This window comes from Streptopelia decaocto (genome assembly GCF_964273445.1).
Source record: "Streptopelia decaocto genome assembly, chromosome: 1".
In the NCBI taxonomy this organism is placed as follows: domain Eukaryota; kingdom Metazoa; phylum Chordata; class Aves; order Columbiformes; family Columbidae; genus Streptopelia; species Streptopelia decaocto.
This window is the reverse complement of record NC_138663.1, coordinates 68,945,238-68,965,931: the sequence shown is the minus strand read 5'-3', so window position 1 is coordinate 68,965,931 and position 20,694 is coordinate 68,945,238. Positions and strand designations below refer to the sequence as shown.

At 47.4% G+C, this 20,694-nt stretch overlaps 1 pseudogene across 1 annotated transcript in view; it reads left to right on the top strand.

The window, feature by feature from the left end:
• LOC309451401 (metal transporter CNNM4-like) overlaps positions 1-12,886 on the top strand; it is a 41,019-nt pseudogene extending 28,133 nt beyond the window's left edge. Inside the window, exon 3 of the transcript in view lies at positions 12,854-12,886. The product of the transcript in view is annotated as a metal transporter CNNM4-like (transcript). The remainder of the gene's footprint in view (positions 1-12,853) is intronic.
• The last annotated feature ends 7,808 nt before the right edge of the window (positions 12,887-20,694 follow it).

Genomic DNA, 20,694 nt, shown 5'->3' with positions numbered 1-20,694 from the left:
GTGCCTAAATTTTCTTCTCAACAATTAGTTGTATTTCTACTTGAGCTTTTCACCGTAGAACAGAAGTAGATCTTATCTGACTCCAAGTGGATTGTTAGCAACGAGCGGATTAGATAGAAAACAGATGTCGAGTCAAAAAAGATGTACTTCTACTTGTATTTTTAATCAGAATTTTTGTCCCTAAATTAAGAAACACTGTTCACTGCAGGCAGCCAGTGTGAACCTACCCAGGGCTGAATGTGTATCCAAACTACTGCTGGTGTAATTTTGATGAGGCTACCAATTCTGTCCCTAAGATAACCTCAAAGCATTTTTTCCTGTCAGTGTCTGCCTAGCAGGGTCTCAAATCCCAGCAGTAATGATGGATAAATCAGCTTCTAGAGGAGGACAAAAATTTGCAATCTTTCCTCATACCATGAACCTCCCTGAAGTCAGCATCACACATCAGCCAGACCCTGGCAGTGGGGTCTGCTTCATGGACAGGCTGAACTTTGGAAGTAATCCCATTTGACTTTGTTCCCACACTACCAAGGAAACGGTTCCTGTAGGAAAGGCCCCAATACACAAAAAAGGTAGGCACTCTTCCAGACATGTATAATTTTCATCAAACAGCAGCTTTTTCTGCATGTTTAGGGCTTTGCTCATTTGTGTACCCAGGACCACTGTTTGATAACTTAAAGGAGCAATTCATCGAATGTATGCAAGATACTTTCATGTTAAGAACAGTCCTCCCTCAAGATTTTTCATCCTACTGCACTTGGATTTTAAGAAGCTAAAAGTGTATGTGTCTTATCAGATGAATACTGGATTCTTGCAGCATGGGTCCAACAGTCATGCAGGTTGTACTATGTGTTTGATCAGTTTTGCCTGGTTTCCCTGGTGTCACACACACAGCTGAATACCTCTATAAGAAAGGAGAATCTGAAAAAGTGATATTCTTCTGTTTTCTCATAATGGAAATTTAATTTTTTAGACAAATGAAGATAGTTGGATCACAGCCACTGTCTACCCATGTTGTTAGAAATTCCTCTGAAGTCATCAGTGTTATGTAGAATAGTACACAATGTGGACAATGCATACAAAAGATCTCATTCAGAGTTCTGGCAGAATGAGCTGCAGTTGGGTAAGATTTTAGCCCCCATGTATCTGACAGTATACATTAAAGCACTAGACAATAAATCATGAGACAAAATATAGTATTTTTTGCAGGGCCCTGGTTTAAAAGCATATGAACTGTGGCAGTAGAAACTCATGTTTTCTTAACAGCAACTAGAGAAGAAAAAAAAATTCAAGGACACAGTATCTCCTGGGTTATCCAGTCAGCAGCAGAAACTTGTTAACAGAAGAGCAAACAGTAACGTATGCTGAATGTTGGTAGCACCCACAAATTCCAGAATACCAAGTATTCCTGAATCCTGGGTGTTGTTTTCATTTTTAAGGTTAAAAGAAAGCTTAAGACCTTGTACTTGCATGCCCATATGACAGAGAATCTTGCCCATTAATTCTTGCATTTAGCCTGCAACTTGCCTAACCAAGAATAACTTACATTAAATGGCAGCACAGTGACTGGGAAAGATGCAGGTTATTAAGCAATAATTTAACACAACTTTAATCCTAGGTATGTCAGCCCAGAGTGTGTTGGGCTGGGAAATCTTCTGTTTAATATGTTTTCCATTGTTTTCCCAATACCACTTGAAATTTCACTAAGGCAACATTTGTTTTTCTTTCAGTTCATTTATCCGCTACAAATATCTATAATAAGATACTACAGCTGCAGTCAAGCAGCGTAAGACCACATATGGATACCACTAGTCTTTACAAAAAAGAGCTGAACTCCTTTGTTTTGCACCAGTGGTGCAACCATACCAAATGACGTGGACCTATGTCTCTGAACAGATTAGTGCAAGGTACACATTGTTGATGTTCATAGTATTGGTGTTAATCTTTTCTTCATCAGCCAGCCAGCCATTAGAAAGGCTACAGTTGAATTTTCCATCCCCTCTGGAACAACTGCAGTTTTAAACTTGCACAGCTGTGAGAGCTTGATTTTAATGAAAACAACAATAATGAATGAAGCACACACTGCTGTGCTGCAGAGGGAAGTTCTGTCCAGCCTGAAACACTTTTTCTAATCAGGTATGATATGTGAGACACCTTTTGTCCTTATGGCACTTCAATTGCTGACTGGAACCAGCTTCATTTTATAAATGCTTATCGAGATCACACTTCAGGGTAGGGTGGTTTCAGGACAGTTAACTCTGCTGTTATGTCACTTAACAATGATTTAAGACAGGAAAAACACCTTTCAAAAATAAAAGTGGATGTCTCTCATACAACAAAGCAAGTAGTAGTTAAAACTAGGCATTTTTCTTAGTATATATCTGGTCAAATGCACTGGATCTGCTAGGGGCCAAAATAACAAGTCAATAAAACATCTGGACTATGCCTTTCTGCACTCCCATTCTCCCAAACTCCCATCACCTCGCATATATATAAAACTAGTCTAAAATCACATCAGCAGATCCTCAGTCAGCATTTACTTGCCTAGCTCAGTAGTTGGTTTTTAATTAAAATAAACAAACAAAACCTTGAGCAGGTTGCTACAATGCATACCGTGCATTCCTGTCCCCGCAAGGTGTTGTAAGAAGCCTCAAACTCCAAGCCTTTTCAGCTGGCCACAGTTTCTAGCATTAATCAGGCCAAAATTCACTTAGCCCTTGAAATCAGACAAGATCAAGCTTATGAAGTGTGGGAAGCTCCTTCAGCATTCATGCAATGTCAATTTACTGTAACTTCAGTAATGAGTTCCTCCCATGAGGCACTTACACATCTGAAGTACTGTTTCCTGAGGTTATCATGTCATTAATTTCCAGTGTTTATAGGCTGGTGGAGCTCTTGAATTTGCTGTGTGTAAAGGCTTTGAGATTATAATGTGTCTATTGTAGTGCATAGCATGTATGCCAGGTCTTCAACACAACCTGCAGTTTCTCTTCAGAAGGCATTTGCATGGAGTTCAAGCAGCTTTTCAGAAAAGACGGAGAAGACAAAGAAGACAGGAAAAGACAGTATTGCATTGAACTCTTAGTATACGAAACAAAGACATTTACTAGAATATTCAGCATCTTCTCTTTTCTTTCTCAGAAATGTCATTTTTGTGATCAACATGCACATGGTGCATTTGATACAAAATCCATTGAGCTGAACCTTTCCTTTGAAGGATGGTGGGAACTGTAAGTGCTGTGCCATAAAGTCCACTTGTCTGCAGCTCACGCAAAATTTTAGTTTCACTCTACAAAGTGGACGGCAGACCACCAGCTGTCTATTGTGAACTAAAGGCACAAAACATATCTGCAGTCGCTTGTAATCAGAATGACAGGAAACCCACTTTGGGATACACTGGATGCACAGATCATCTTTAAATTTGTTTTGTATGGATTGGTTAGTTCAAACACAGTTACTTGAAGATATTTGCCTTGTGACACCATTTCTTTTTTCTGTCTCAGCTGTAGCACTGCAGTACTACTGAATTTGCTATCAGATTCTCCATTGCATATATTTAATGTATTATGCAAAGATAAAAGGCTCTGAACACTGACCTTTTAGTAAGATTTTGAACCTTTTGTGAAGGACTTAGAAATAACTTGTGCCTGATCCAACTCATGCTAAAACCAATGGGATCCTGCTGACCTGGATCAGAATGGATTTTATCCCATAATGTTGTGGTTGCAAATTAATATCATCCAAGCAGACTAAATAAGTTCTGAGGAAACAAGAAAAGAACAAAAGGCCTCATTTTAGTGTGGCCCAGAACAGAAAACTATTTATAAATATTCTTTTACAATGACTGTTTGAAATAAAACCCACATGCACCCTTGCTAATGTCCAAAGCAACTCTCTTCAGTTGGATAAAGAATAATTACAGGCATTTCAGCTGAGCAGAGACTCCAACAACTGAAAGACTGGCTGGTAAAGCAGATCTGAAAATCTGCTGTGCATTCAGAAAGTTTTTGATTATCAACTTGAATTCCAGTGATTAAAATCAGAGTATATATTTAGAGACATGAATACAAGTACCTTGAAGAAATGTCCTTTCAAATCCTCTTTTAAGCAGAAAGCTAAACTCTTTCTCATCAAAAATATTTTTTTAATTTGAATTTTCAATTTCCCTCTAAGACAATAAGAAGGAGTGTTAACCCAAACTGGGTTCAAAATTGTCATTTGTTTAACCACATGAACCAGTTAAATCTCAGTAAATCTGATAAAACTGCTGCTTTTTGTTGGTGCTGTAATGAAACATTTTGTTTCATATCAGAGTTTTGGGGTTTTTTACATTTTAAAATAATAATTATGTCTGAATAGATTTTTTTAACCTTAAAAGTTTTTTAATCAACTGAGTAAACAAAAGATGTTGTACTCCATCATCTCTTCTATAAATAATTACAAAGTGATTTTAAGGCCTCAGCAATCTGCCTGGGAAACTACTGATTCTGATCAGAGAAGGGAAGACGTTGAAGACAAGGCAGCAGTTTAAACAGTGGAGTAAGCAGCATGTCAGGAAATGCAAAGAACGGTGTCATTTATTTTGTCCAGAAGTCTTTTCACTTGACAGAATTGAAGAATCCTATTTTATAAGAGGAACCCACAGGACTTCTAGATTTAAATTAATCACATCTAAATTTTCAACCTGAAAAATCTGTATTTCCATTTAAGTGTGTGTTTTTGGTGGGGGAATGGCAATGACACTTATCGCACCATAAGGTTTGGAATTTATCATCAGAAAATTCCTCAAGACATCTAAAAAGTCCCCAGGGAACACGTTGACAATGTAATTGTTATTTGATAGATTTGTCACTGTTTTTCCCTGTATTCCTCTCTATGAATAACATTTTTAGTTTTTGAAAGTGATTTTTTCTTTAGAGTTCTCTTTGAAATAATTACCTTTTTTATTCCCACAAAAACAGTAGATTTATATGTACATCTCATGCAGTTTTGACTTTTAGAGCCTAGAATATTTGTGCATTTCCATAAAGTTTACAAATCACTTTTCTGTTGATTTCTAGTATTACTGTAAAGTAGTAATTTTGTGATATACTGTTGCATGGTACCAACCAGGCAGTCTAAATGGTCTAGTAGTTCCTGCCTAAACAGTCTACAATCCAAACAGATAGAGTTAATGTTTTATGGGAAAACTATACATGTATCGATCATGCAGATCATACGATACATGTCTGGATGTTAGACACATCAGCCTGTATCTGACTTGTCAATCAGCACACAACATCTGTGGGAGAAGTGTGAATTGATCTCAGTTTTCTTGCATATGTGATCACATAAAAAAGAAGTGCCAATACTAGAATCCTACAGCTGTTTTAAAATAACTTTCCAAATTTAATAATAATAATAATAATAATAATAATAATAATAATAATAATAATAATAATAATAATAATAATCAGAGTGTTGTCTGAAAATTAACTGGAAAGACACAGACAATTCATTGCATACAATTTTTAAACAAAATATGACTTCTCTGAAACCTGCAGAATCAAACTCTTCTGAGTCTTCAGGATGCCTGTTTTTCATGGAGACTGGATAACTCACAGCTTTTATTTGTACCCTTTGATATCTTGCACAGGCACAGTGCCAGACAAATGAAAGTAATTAGCCTCCTTTCTAGTCATGCTCACTTGGAGGCTGAGCTCAACCACCCACCTTATCAGCATGTGATTTTTCACCTCTTTTCTCTTCATCCTTGTATTCTGCCATTTTCAGCATTTCATTAAACTCTGTCTATATGTCTTCTGCCTTTATTTTTTTGTCCAAGAAAGCTCAGCACTGCAAACCTTGATAAGTGGATTTAACCTCCAGCAAGAATATCAAGTCTCACATGATTCAGGCACACAGCTAAGCTTTGCAAGATAAGGGGTTAATTAATTTAATTGTCAAACAAAAAAAAAAAAAAAAAAAGTGAACTCTTACTCAGGTTTGCCTGAAATCACCTGTTTATTTATTTATTTACCATTTCAGTTTGAAAACAGAAGGTAGTGGAAATGTGAACTATAGTTCCCTTGCTTCCCCTTCCTTACCTTAAATTTTGATTTGTCAGGCCAATTTTTTATTCTGTCTTTTACTGCATGTGGAAAAAAACAAAAGCAAACCCAAAACACTTCCTTATATTTCAGATGGAATTTCAAACACTCTACTTACACATTAATCAAAAAGTGATGTGATTAAAAAAGCAATTAATACATGTTATTCTCTAGCATGAAACCTTTGCATTGAACATTATAGTGTTAAGAAATTGTTCTGTAAAAAAATGTTCTGAAATTTGATGAATTTAGCTAATCAGAGTGCAGACATATTTAACAGTAACTGACTCAGGATTCTGATAAACAAGATGCTTTAGAACATATCTGATTTTAAGTAGTGGGGCAGTTCAATTAATTTATGTAATATCTGCTCAAATGGTTAAGGTTAAAAACCTGCATAATAAGCATTTCATGAATCAGGGCCTCAAATCTAAATCTGTCTCTCAGAATAAAGGTTTCTATTTTTTTTTTTTTTTCCTTTTTTTTTTTCCTTCAGGTACTTACTTAAGCTTTTTGCAAAATTTGTTTGTTGCAATAAATGTTGCTAATACTTTTCAACCTGTGAAATACTCTGAGTTAACCAACAGTTATCCAAAAGTAAGTAGAAGGAAAAGTTTTCTTCTTTCTTCAGAACACCTTTTTCCTAGCTTTACTTTATGTCTATCCTCATAATACCGAATATAATCTTTAATGAACAAATGTCCTTTTGTCATGAAATTCAGTGTGGAAATGGTCCAGCGTTCATATTTGCTATTAGTTTTGACCAGTCCAGCGTCTAATTACAGAGCTTCTGCAGCATCTTCTGGGAGAATAAAACCCATAGCACAAGGAAAATATCAACTAAGTCAATCGTTCCAACTCTGCATTGGTCTTCTGTAGATTCATTGCATTCTCAACAACTGCTTTCTTATTTAAATGCATGGACAATTGTGTCCATCCTCAAGACCCATTTGAAGAATTTAAAAGCACTCAAACAATAATCACGGTGTAGAGAATGGTAGGGAAAAGCAAGCCAGCAGGCAGTCCTCCTTGTGAGCTGGTATTGCCCAACAGGACAACCTGTGGTCTTCACCTCTTTGAGAAATACCTAAATGCTGTCCCAGGACAGGGAAAGGAGACACTAAAGATAATCACCTGCACCTTGTTTCTCTGGGAGATGGAGCAACAATTAAGGTTCTAAGTGGCATTTTGGAACAAGGCTTTGCAGCTGGATACAGGACAGAGATAAGTTAGTCAGAACTGCAATTGAAGAGTAAACCTGCATTAGTCACACCACAGATAATAACAGCTGGAAAATTATGACATGTGAGCCTCATGTTAAACCCACTTATGCTTAATTCTCTGTGCTGAATATAAATTGTTCTAAAGAACAATTCATCCTTACAGAACAGTTCTTCACATAATGCCACTAACATCTCTGTCACCTTGATTTAGGCCATTTAAATGTCAGTAAGACAAGTTAACAATGCCTAAGGGCAGCTTTGTCCTATTCACCAAAAGTCTTGTTCTAGCATATTCTATTTTTCTGCAGTGCCTCGTGAAAATATCTAACTTTCGCATGCAGGGATAGATTTACCGGGAGGGGAGGACAGGATCTAGGAACAGTGATTCTGCTTACTCTCCTCAGTATTTCTGCCCAATGTAGTATGCACTGTAAAGAATTGAGTTGTAATGTATCTTGGTGCATTTCTGCCTCTGCCACCACCCTGCCTCTGCTATATCCAGCCCGTCATATGCAAATTCTTCCCTTTTGTTACTTCCACCCCCTTGATTCTCTAGGTCTGTGTTTCTATGTCCCAAAATGACAACTGGTCAGCCATGGATGATGAGAGAGTAAAAGTCAGGCATTGCATGAGAACACAAGATGCCCATCTACCCTGAAACAGCTTTGAATGCCAAAAGGTCCACTATTTCTACCATCAGACAGGATTATTAGAAGTCAAAAACACAGAAAATACTATAAATCCATGCTGATCTGGCAAGCTCTGTCACAGAGAAACTGGGTTTTGAAGGGCAGAATATTCCTGGGGGAAGGGGAGTTGGTGTGTTGATATCTGAGAATGCAAGTTCAACAACAACAACAAAAAACCTGTATTGAATTTTTCTTTTGGCAAAAGTGGGTTTAGATCCTGACAATATTAAAACTTCAGAGGTAAAGGTTTAAAATGTTAGCAGATTATTAGCAGCATAAAAATGTGTAGAAGTCCTCACTGTTGAATTAATTGCTACCCTCTCAACTGCTTGCAACTCATTTGAAATGAGGCACTGAACCACCTGTCACATGGTCCTGACCCGCAGCCACACGATTGCATGGCCCAGACACCACTCAACCAGGTGTGTTCTACCTCCTGAGGTTATGAGTTTGACCCACTTGCAGGAGAATTTTAGAGCAGGTGCTCAAAGACACCTTTGAAGTTCGAAGCTCTGAGAAGAGTTAAACCACATCCTATAAACCAATTACCATTGGGTCCTGGGAGAGCTGTTCCCACTTTTGAAGGTTTCTTTAAAGGTAACGTGTAGGCTGAGACTCAAAGGAAATATACTTTACTCCCTCTCCCAGAGAGTGAACTTTTGAAGTGTTGTTACAGCATTTTTCATAACGACTTTGTGTATTTGTCCCTGAAGAACAACATCTTTATGGCTTAGGGGAAGAGAAAAACGTTATCTGAAAATGTTGCTTCTGGATGTTACTTTTAGAAAGCCTGGAGTCTGCTCCCACTAAAGTCAGCAAGAAAGTTATCACTGGCATCAGTGAGAACAAGACTACGTGCAGCAGTTTTACATTTAGGCTGGATTGGAAAGCCTTTTGTTCTGGTCTCTGGTTTGCATGTCTTGTTTACACAGGGCAGATAATGCCAATAAAAGGACTAACCACTATTAACAACCCGATGTAATAGATAACCCAGTAAGTATGGGATGTATTGTGTTACAACAGGGAAGGGGATATTTGTAGCTTAGTGTTATATTAGCATGCTGTTTTCCCATAAGGGAAGTAAATTCTCCAGTGGTTGAAACAAAGCAGGGGCTTAATTTATTTGCACTGAATCATATGGACCCTTCTGCCCTCACCCCAGAGGACCATCTCTTTGGAACAAAGAAGCCTGAAGATATTAGTCTCGTAGCATAGGCATCTAGATGGGGAATAAGCTAAACACTCTATCAGTAAGTTTGAAAGGCATTTCCCAACAGCAGAGGACTGATAAAACTTGTGTCTCTCAGCTTTTGTTCACTCTCACAGAGGTGAAAGTACTGTGACTGACACAGTAGCATCACCCATTCCCTGCAAGAGCTGACCCTTCTTGCCCCACAAGGTTCCAACATTGCTGTGTTTCCTCCACATGCCTTGAATTTCTCTTCAGACTCTTCTTGTGAGTCCCAGCTTCTTCATTTAGCCATACAAAAGTTCAGTTCTGCACAGTCCATCTCTCCCCTGTACCCTTGTCTCCACCCTTCTCTTTCAAACCGTTCTCAGCCCCAGCCTTCCCCCTCTATTTCCCAGGGTCTTTATAGACCCAAATTCACCTTCCACCCTCTGCTGCAGACCCTCTTCCACTGTCTCCTGGCTTCCCCTTTACATTTTCATCAGATATATTTTGCAGCTTCATTTGCTGTTCCTTCTTTCTCTAATTTAAACACAGTATACCCTGTATTGCCTTTTGCCATGACATTTTTGCTTACCCGCTCCAATATCCTGATTTGAAATCCAACAGATCCCCACCAGACTGCCACCTCTGGGCATGTCAAGCAAGAGGTTATGCAAAGCATCCCCATGAAGGTTTTGAATTTCTGAGCAGGAAACCAAAGGCAATGCTGTTCTCTCCACCAGCATATCTGATACCTCAGGGTATGGACTCACTACCCAGTTAAAATCTACCACAAGGATAGTCAGCTTGATCTTGTTTGCTCCACTGGTCCTTTCATGAAGTATGTTTCAAAACTGGATTACAGAGCATCCCTACCCTCAGAGAAACACTTAGAAAGTGCTTTATGATCAACGCATGACAAGAGTAGATCTACATTTTTTGCAGGTGTACAGTAGTCTGTTTCATGACACAAGAGTTACCTCCATTTAGGGTGTTATTTGTGATCACTGAAGTTTTAAAATTGGGCCAACTATTTCATACCTGAGCCTCGTAAGAGTAAAGTGACCTTCATAGCACTCTCTTCCTTTCCTTAACTCCTACCCTGGCTGTCAGCACCTTGTAACTCATGCTAAAGCTCTGACAGTTGTCACTCCCTCCACTCTCCTGGCCCCACACACCAGGACAGCTGCTGCGATCTTTCTCCTCACCCATTCCAACCCCAGCCCTTCTGTTCCCTTCAACAATGCCAGGGCTGAGGCTGAGCGAACCCACACAGCCACACTGCTGCCTGCTACTTTGCTGCATGCTGTTTTGCTGCCTCTTGGATTTTGGGTCTTGTAGTGTGCTCCTACCCCACCCCTAGGGTCCCTGTCTGGGCTGAGCAGTCACCCCAAGGCATGCCAGCCCACAACTGCACAGGGAGCAGGGGAACTCAGACACATCCTGCCTGTGCCCTGGGATCCTTGGGCACCACGATGAGGGAGAATGGGTGCTAAGGAGTCCAGATGAAACTCCTTCTGAAGCATGGCCAGAAGGTGGATTGGGATGTGCCCCAGGCTACTTGCACAATGTGTGGGTTCATCTCCAGAGCTTTTCCCAGGCAAAAGCTGTAAACGAGTTTAGCTCTGCTTGCTAAAATGCTTCTACTATTTTCTGTCACCTTGCATGAAATTTCTCTCATTGTAAGTGTTCTCTGCATTACTAGTGTCTTTTTCGTTATGTCCTGGTTTTGTTAAAAAACAAGTTTCTCTTTTAGTGAATTTGCCTGTCAGCTAAAGCCTTCATATTAGCTGCATTTTCCTGGAGAACCAGATACGTGTTTTGGTAAACATAGCAACGGAATGCGAAGTTATTGATAACGAATGGATAGAGCTCTCATGACAGGGGCAATGAGAAACAGGTGACCAAGAAACTGACCAACGAAGTATAATATCCCATTCACATGAATACTTCATATAAAAGTGGGAGATCACAAGGATCTCGCCCTGTTTTCCCTTTTCATCCCTTTTGCTTATGGCTGACATTGGGAGAGGACCTTGCGAACTGAGGCCTAGGGAGAGACTGAATCCAGTTCCAGTTGGCTGTGGAGTCCAATCCAGGACTTTGGGTGCCAGTTCTGCAGTTGCTGAGACTTTCAAGATTGGTTTTGTATATTTTGTATTATTTTCTCTATTCTTATAAGTAGCATTAGTAAAACATATTTAATTTTTCCAACTCGCTTCTCTCTGTCCTTCTTTCCCTCATGATCACCTGTCCTTAGTGGGAAGGGGGGAGAGGGAGGGCAAAAGGGGGAAAGGACGGGGAAGAGGAGGTTAACAATACATCTGCCAGGGTTTTATTGTCACCCCGTAATCAAAACCCTCGACACATTAACATCTCCTCTCATTAATATATCCTTGCATCACTTTGTTCTCTTCCTTCTAGCCAATCTGCAAACCTGGTGGCTATGGCAGAACCCATGAGTCTCTCAGTTTAGACATGACAGACACACAACTACGGTCAAACAGAAGACATAAACAAAACAATGGTTGTCTTTGGAGAGAGGTGAAAACTTAGTGTCCTCTTCCATCACTTCTTCCAAGTACCTTTAACCCCCTGCTGCAATTCACCACCTTTATTACAGCTCAGAACCTCTGCCCTTGCTTGAAGGGGTCAGGGAGGCAGCATACTGCTTTGTAAATTAGGTGATTACATGCAAAGCTTGAAATTTAACCCCGTCGCTGATACGACTGAGCTGACTCCCATCTGTTTTGTTTCTTGGGATATGCCAAGTCTGTGTTTAGATGTTCTGTCTGCAACCACAGCTAAAGCTGTGCTGTCCTTCCAGGCACAAATATGAATCCAAGAGATAAGAATTGGGGTCCTGTCTCTGTGCCATCCCTAATAAAGGATGACATTTCTGTTTTCTGCAGAAGATGGTTAGCTTATATGATTTGCTTGCTCTTCATTTAGCTACAATCCAAGGCTTCAGCTAGACCTAGTCCATATTGCTTGATAAGAAGTTTTCAGCAAAGGTTATGCTGTTAGAAAATGCGACTATGATAAAAAGAAAGCTTTCATGGGAATGTTTCATTTAATGAGAGCCATGGGGAGACCGAGTTCTTCCATCCAGGAGGAAAACCCTGATAAAAAAGGGTGTGAAATAGACTATTTTCCTTCACAAATGAAATAAATGACAAGTAGATTTATTTCTCAAAAGACGGATTAGGCAGGGAACATTAACCTCAGCCTCCTGTCTCTCCTCTGTGTGAGCAAAGCCCCTATCCCCATCTGAAGGATACTTTCTATCCCACTCAACTTCTTAAGGCACGGAGGAAGTATGCCGAGGAGAGTCGGATGAGCGCTGTTTTAGAGTGATTTCTATGGGGACAGGAGATTTGCAAAAGGGTAGATTCCACATGGATGACTTCTGCTCCGTTTTGTGCGGCCAGAAGAACTGCTGTCAACTCTCGCCCTCGCGCACTTCCTTCACCACCTTCTACTCCTTACTCACCACTGCTTCTATCCAATGCGGTCGCCTCGGAGTGCCGTTTGCCACTTATCCTTTTTGCTGCGGCATCGGTAAACCAAATGCCCTCTGTTGGTGTTTCTTGAGTGAGTGGGGCTGCATTCAAGCACTTTTGCTTTCACTGTTAAAGTCTCCTCTCCCACCCCACAAGTTTTCCCTCTTTTACCCTTCAGATGCTCTCCACCATGCCACCGGGGGGCAAGTGATTGAGCAGCTGTGTGGCAGCTGAGCTCTCAGCATCCCATGCCCACATTCCCAAAAAACCTCATGCACAGACAGACACTCAGAGACACAGCGTTTGTTCAAACACAACATTTTTGGAGAACTTTGCACAGAGCCAAGTTCCCCGAAGGCACGGAAGGAACTCTCGCCAAGAAGGTGCAGAGGCTGCCTAGGAGGCTGGGGCTCTGTTTTTGCCTCGAGCCCTCCTTGGAGTGGTGGAGGAAGCACAGAGCCAACAGGTGGGCTTCAGGACCATGCGCCGGCGAGACACAGCCTCATCTTCACGGGGACTCAGACTGTCCAAGGCGTTGCCCAGCCCCCTGACAGGCCTCGGTCGCAGCACGTAGGCATTCCTGGAAGGTTTTGGGCTGGTACGGAGAAGCCCATCGGGCAGCTCTGCCGTCGTCGTCGACGGTTCCCACGTGTCCAGGAGGCGCTTGGCCGAAACTCTGCCCGCGTCCAGTGCACTGCTGGCTTTTTCTCTTTGCTTCTCCTCATCCACTTTCCTTCTGGAACTGCCTCCCTTGCTGCTGCTGGCTGGCTGATGGCTCCATTTCCTGAGCCACCAGCAGAACCCCAAGAGCAGGAGCAGGGCTCCGGCAGCAGCCCAGAGCTGCCACTGCTGCAAGACAGCGAGGAGTGGCACTCTCCAGCCAAAGCTGCTCTGCTCCTGCTGCTGCTCCTTCAGCACTGTCTCCTGCGTCTTCAGCTCCATCGCCTGCTCCTTCAGCTCCATCTCCTGCCACAGCCGAGTCATCTCCCGCTCCAGCATCTCTGCATGCTGCTGCATGCGCTCCCGTGTGGCCTCCTCTGGCTCCCTGCCAGCGAAGTGCGCGTACGACACCAGGGTTTGCAGAAGCCAGGCGAATAGCGCTATGACATCCATGGCCTGCAGAGAGAAGGGCTTGAGTGGGACTGCTAAGGAGGGAGCTGGCGCCAGGGGGAGCGGGGACGGCGGCCGCAGGGAGCTGTGGGCAGGCAGCAGAGGGGCCGAGGCAGCTGCGAGGTAGCAAGGTCTGCGCCCAGCTCCGGCGGCAGCGCTGCACCGTGGCCTGCCCAGGGTGCTCCTGCATGCGGCTGGCCCTTGATGCAGGGTGAGAACCCACCCCCTGCCAGGGCCCACGCTTCTGCCCCGGCCCCCACCCAGCCCAGCCTCCCACGGCCTGCGCACTCACTGCTGGCCCAGGCCGTACTGGGGTGGCGCGGCTGCTGGCGCCCCTGAAAACCGCCCCATGGCGACTCGTCCCCTGTGACGTCACAGGTGCAAGAGCACGTCACAGACACGCCCAGCGGCCAGCCCCACCTTTCTGCCCCACCCCGGCTCAGCCACTCCCAGCTGCCCTGCTGCTGTCCTGCTTAAGGCTGGACTAGAGTGAATTTTCTTCACAGCAGCTTGCGTGCTGCTTTATTTGGGATTTCTGGTCCTCTGCCTGCCAGTAGCAACCTCATCATCGCAGAATGCCCTGACCTGGAAGGGGCCCACCAGGATCATCCAGTGCAACTCCTGACTCCATAGCGGCCACGCTTCAATCACAGAGTCACCAAATCGCTAAAGCTGGAAAAGACCCGGAAGGCCATCGAGTCCAACCGCAAGCTTAACCTTGCCAACTCCACTGCTAAACGATGTCTTTAAGTGCCCTGTCTACGCAGTTTTTGACACACCTTCAGGCTTGGTGCCTCACCCCCTTCCCTGGGTAGCTTGTTCCAATGCCTCACCAACTTGGGCATTCGAGTCCCACCCACGACACAGAGGGAATTGGCATGCTGGACTACTGGACACTGCTGCCTTCTTCTTCCTAACGCCCACCCACCAGCCCCATCACCCCACCCTTTGCTTCTACAGGGAGAGGGCCAGAAACTCCTCCAGCCCCAGCGCACGAGTGCCCCGGCTCTGCAGGCTGCAGAGGGAGCTGCTGCTGACCTGGGGGACCCTCTTGACACGGCAGGTCTTTGCCAGCCTCTCCAAGACAGGCCTGACGCCAGGGCACTGCTGCTGGGGATGCTTGGGGACAGAATCAGATGCCGTTTCATCAGGGCTAACAGTGACATTCGGTAATATGGGCGGTAGAAGAAGAGGAGGGCAGCAGGTTGGACAGTGGGTCGTGCTGGCACGAGACCTCTGGGCCAGAGTCTTCCTTCAGGCCTGCTCATAGGAAAGGGTGTTGTGGCGGATGCTTGATTTATGCTTCTGCTTGCCACAGAGCCACGTTCACATCACTCAAAGAAAGGTGCCACTTAACCGAGTGTGACGGCAAGGCTCACTCCAGCGCTTAAGGGACGAAGGAAGTATGCCGAGGAGAGTCGGATGAGTGCTGTTTTAGAGTGATTTCTATGGGGACAGGAGATTTGCAAAAGGGTAGATTCCACATGGATGACTTCTGCTCCGTTTTGTGCGGCCAGAAGAACTGCTGTCAACTCTCGCCCTCGCGCACTTCCTTCACCACCTTCTACTCCTTACTCACCACTGCTTCTAGCCAATGCGGTCGCCTTGTAGTGCCGTTTGCCGTTTATCCTTTTTGCTGCGGCATCGGTAAACCAAATGCCCTCTGTTGGTGTTTCTTGAGTGAGTGGGGCTGCATTCAAGCACTTTTGCTTTCACTGTTAAAGTCTCCTCTCCCACCCCACAAGTTTTCCCTCTTTTACCCTTCAGATGCTCTCCACCATGCCACCGGGGGGCAAGTGATTGAGCAGCTGTGTGGCAGCTGAGCTCTCAGCATCCCATGCCCACATTCCCAAAAAACCTCGTGCACAGACAGACACTCAGAGACACAGCGTTTGTTCAAACACAACATTTTTGGAGAACTTTGCACAGAGCCAAGTTCCCCGAAGGCACGGAAGGAACTCTCGCCAAGAAGGTGCAGAGGCTGCCTAGGAGGCTGGGGCTCTGTTTTTGCCTCGAGCCCTCCTTGGAGTGGTGGAGGAAGCACAGAGCCAACAGGTGGGCTTCAGGACCATGCGCCGGCGAGACACAGCCTCATCTTCACGGGGACTCAGACTGTCCAAGGCGTTGCCCAGCCCCCTGACAGGCCTCGGTCGCAGCACGTAGGCATTCCTGGAAGGTTTTGGGCTGGTACGGAGAAGCCCATCGGGCAGCTCCGCTGTCGACGGTTCCCGCGTGTCCAGGAGGCGCTTGGCCGAAACTCTGCCCGCGTCCAGTGCACTGCTGGCTTTTTCTCTTTGCTTCTCCTCGTCCACTTTCCTTCTGGAACTGCCTCCCTTGCTGCTGCTGGCTGGCTGATGGTTCCATTTCCTGAGCCACCAGCAGAGCCCCAAGAGCAGGAGCAGGGCTCCGGCAGCAGCCCAGAGCTGCCACTGCTGCAAGGCAGCGAGGAGTGGCACTCTCCAGGCAAAGCTGCTCTGCTCCTGCTGCTGCTCCTTCAGCGCTGTCTCCTGCGTCTTCAGCTCCATCGCCTGCTCCTTCAGCTCCATCTCCTGCCACAGCCGAGTCATCTCCCGCTCCAGCATCTCTGCACGCTGCTGCATGCGCTCCCGTGTGGCCTCCTCCGGCTCCCCGCCAGCGAAGTGCGCGTACGACACCAGGGTTGGCAGAAACCAGGCGAATAGCGCTATGACATCCATGGCCTGCAGGAGGAGGGAGAGAAGGGCTTGAGTGGGACTGCTAAGGAGGGAGCTGGTGCCAGCGGGAGCGGGGACGGGGGCCGCAGGGAGCTGTGGGCAGGCAGCAGAGGGGCCGAGGCAGCTGCGAGGCAGCAAGGTCTGCGCCCAGCCCCGGCGGCGGCGCTGCACCGTGCCCTGCCCAGGGTGCTCCTGCATGCGGCTGGCCCTCGATGCAAGGTGAGAACCCACCCCCTGCCAGGGTCCACGCTTCTGCCCCGGCCCCCACCCAGCCCAGCCTCCCCCAGCCTGCGCACTCACTGCCGGCCCAAGCCGTACTGGGGTGGCGCAGCTGCTGGCACCCCTGAAAACCGCCCCATGGCGACTGGTCCCCTGTGACGTCACAGGCGCAAGAGCACGTCACAGACACGCCCAGCGGCCAGCCCCACCTTTCTGCCCCACCCCGGCTCAGCCACTCCCAGCTGCCCTGCTGCTGTCCTGCTTAAGGCTGGACTAGAGTGAATTTTCTTCACAGCAGCTTGTGTGCTGCTTTATTTGGGATTTCTGGTCCTCTGCCTGCCAGTAGCAACCTCATCGTCGCAGAATGCCCTGACCTGGAAGGGGCCCACCAGGATCATCCAGTGCAACTCCTGACTCCATAGCGGCCACGCTTCAATCACAGAGTCACCAAATCGCTGAAGCTGGAAAAGACCCGGAAGGCCATCGAGTCCAACCGCAAGCTTAACCTTGCCAACTCCACTGCTAAACGATGTCTTTAAGTGCCCTGTCTACGCAGTTTTTGACACACCTTCAGGCTTGGTGCCTCACCCCCTTCCCTGGGTAGCTTGTTCCAATGCCTCACCAACTTGGGCATTCGCGTCCCACCCACGACACAGAGGGAATTGGCACGCTGGACTACCGGACACTGCTGCCTTCTTCTTCCTAACGCCCACCCACCAGCCCCATCACCCCACCCTTTGCTTCTACAGGGAGAGGGCCAGAAACTCCTCCAGCCCCAGCGCACGAGTGCCCCGGCTCTGCAGGCTGCAGAGGGAGCTGCTGCTGACCTGGGGGACCCTCTTGACACGGCAGGTCTTTGCCAGCCTCTCCAAGACAGGCCTGACGCCAGGGCACTGCTGCTGGGGATGCTTGGGGACAGAATCAGATGCCGTTTCATCAGGGCTAACAGTGACATTCGGTAATATGGGCGGTAGAAGAAGAGGAGGGCAGCAGGTTGGACAGTGGGTCGTGCTGGCACGAGACCTCTGGGCCAGAGTCTTCCTTCAGGCCTGCTCATAGGAAAGGGTGTTGTGGCGGATGCTTGATTTATGCTTCTGCTTGCCACAGAGCCACGTTCACATCACTCAAAGAAAGGTGCCACTTAACCGAGTGTGACGGCAAGGCTCACTCCAGCGCTTAAGGGACGAAGGAAGTATGCCGAGGAGAGTCGGATGAGTGCTGTTTTAGAGTGATTTCTATGGGGACAGGAGATTTGCAAAAGGGTAGATTCCACATGGATGACTTCTGCTCCGTTTTGTGCGGCCAGAAGAACTGCTGTCAACTCTCGCCCTCGCGCACTTCCTTCACCACCTTCTACTCCTTACTCACCACTGCTTCTAGCCAATGCGGTCGCCTTGTAGTGCCGTTTGCCGTTTATCCTTTTTGCTGTGGCATCGGTAAACCAAATGCCCTCTGTTGGTGTTTCTTGAGTGAGTGGGGCTGCATTCAAGCACTTTTGCTTTCACTGTTAAAGTCTCCTCTCCCACCCCACAAGTTTTCCCTCTTTTACCCTTCAGATGCTCTCCACCATGCCACTGGGGGGCAAGTGATTGAGCAGCTGTGTGGCAGCTGAGCTCTCAGCATCCCATGCCCACATTCCCAAAAAACCTCATGCACAGACAGACACTCAGAGACACAGCGTTTGTTCAAACACAACATTTTTGGAGAACTTTGCACAGAGCCAAGTTCCCCGAAGGCACGGAAGGAACTCTCGCCAAGAAGGTGCAGAGGCTGCCTAGGAGGCTGGGGCTCTGTTTTTGCCTCGAGCCCTCCTTGGAGTGGTGGAGGAAGCACAGAGCCAACAGGTGGGCTTCAGGACCATGCGCCGGCGAGACACAGCCTCATCTTCACGGGGACTCAGACTGTCCAAGGCGTTGCCCAGCCCCCTGACAGGCCTCGGTCGCAGCACGTAGGCATTCCTGGAAGGTTTTGGGCTGGTACGGAGAAGCCCATCGGGCAGCTCCGCCATCGTCGTCGACGGTTCCCACGTGTCCAGGAGGCGCTTGGCCGAAACTCTGCCCGCGTCCAGTGCACTGCTGGCTTTTTCTCTTTGCTTCTCCTCGTCCACTTTCCTTCTGGAACTGCCTCCCTTGCTGCTGCTGGCTGGCTGATGGCTCCATTTCCTGAGCCACCAGCAGAGCCCCAAAAGCAGGAGCAGGGCTCCGGCAGCAGCCCAGAGCTGCCACTGCTGCAAGGCAGCGAGGAGTGGCACTCTCCAGGCAAAGCTGCTCTGCTCCTGCTGCTGCTCCTTCAGCACTGTCTCCTGCGTCTTCAGCTCCATCGCCTGCTCCTTCAGCTCCATCTCCTGCCACAGCCGAGTCATCTCCCGCTCCAGCATCTCTGCACGCTGCTGCATGCGCTCCCGTGTGGCCTCCTCCGGCTCCCCGCCAGAGAAGTGCGCGTACGACACCAGGGTTGGCAGAAACCAGGCGAATAGCGCTATGACATCCATGGCCTGCAGGAGGAGGGAGAGAAGGGCTTGAGTGGGACTGCTAAGGAGGGAGCTGGTGCCAGCGGGAGCGGGGACGGGGGCCGCAGGGAGCTGTGGGCAGGCAGCAGAGGGGCCGAGGCAGCTGCAAGGCAGCAAGGTCTGCGCCCAGCCCCGGCGGCGGCGCTGCACCGTGCCCTGCCCAGGGTGCTCCTGCATGCGGCTGGCCCTCGATGCAAGGTGAGAACCCACCCCCTGCCAGGGTCCACGCTTCTGCCCCGGCCCCCACCCAGCCCAGCCTCCCCCAGCCTGCGCACTCACTGCCGGCCCAAGCCGTACTGGGGTGGCGCGGCTGCTGGCGCCCCTGAAAACCGCCCCATGGCGACTCGTCCCCTGTGACGTCACAGGTGCAAGAGCACGTCACAGACACGCCCAGCGGCCAGCCCCACCTTTCTGCCCCACCCCGGCTCAGCCACTCCCAGCTGCCCTGCTGCTGTCCTGCTTAAGGCTGGACTAGAATGAATTTTCTTCACAGCAGCTTGCGTGCTGCTTTATTTGGGATTTCTGGTCCTCTGCCTGCCAGTAGCAACCTCATCGTCGCAGAATGCCCTGACCTGGAAGGGGCCCACCAGGATCATCCAGTGCAACTCCTGACTCCATAGCGGCCACGCTTCAATCACAGAGTCACCAAATCGCTGAAGCTGGAAAAGACCCGGAAGGCCATCAAGTCCAACCGCAAGCCTAACCTTGCCAACTCCACTGCTAAACGATGTCTCTAAGTGCCCTGTCTACGCAGTTTTTGACACACCTTCAGGCTTGGTGTCTCACCCCCTTCCCTGGGTAGCTTGTTCCAAAGCCTCACCACCTTGGGCACTCGAGTCCCACCCGCGACACAGAGGGAATTGGGACGCTGGACTACCGGACACTGCTGCCTTCTTCTTCCTAACGCCCACTCGCCAGCCCCATCACCCCACCCTTTGCTTCTACAGGGATAGGGCCAGAAACTCCTCCAGCCCCAGCGCACGAGTGCCCCGGCTCTGCAGGCTGCAGAGGGAGCTGCTGCTGACCTGGGGAACCCTCTTGACACGGCAGGTCTTTGCCAGCCTCTCCAAGACAGGCCTGATGCCAGGGCACTGCTGCTGGGGATGCTTGGGGACAGAATCAGATGCCGTTTCATCAGGGCTAACAGTGACATTCGGTAATATGGGTGGTAGAAGAAGAGGAGGGCAGCAGGTTGGACAGTGGGTCGTGCTGGCACGAGACCTCTGGGCCAGAGTCTTCCTTCAGGCCTGCTCATAGGAAAGGGTGTTGTGGCGGATGCTTGATTTATGCTTCTGCTTGCCACAGAGCCACGTTCACGTCACTCAAAGAAAGGTGCCACTTAACCGAGTGTGACGGCAAGGCTCACTCCAGCGCTTAAGGGACGAAGGAAGTATGCCGAGGAGAGTCGGATGAGCGCTGTTTTAGAGTGATTTCTATGGGGACAGGAGATTTGCAAAAGGGTAGATTCCACATGGATGACTTCTGCTC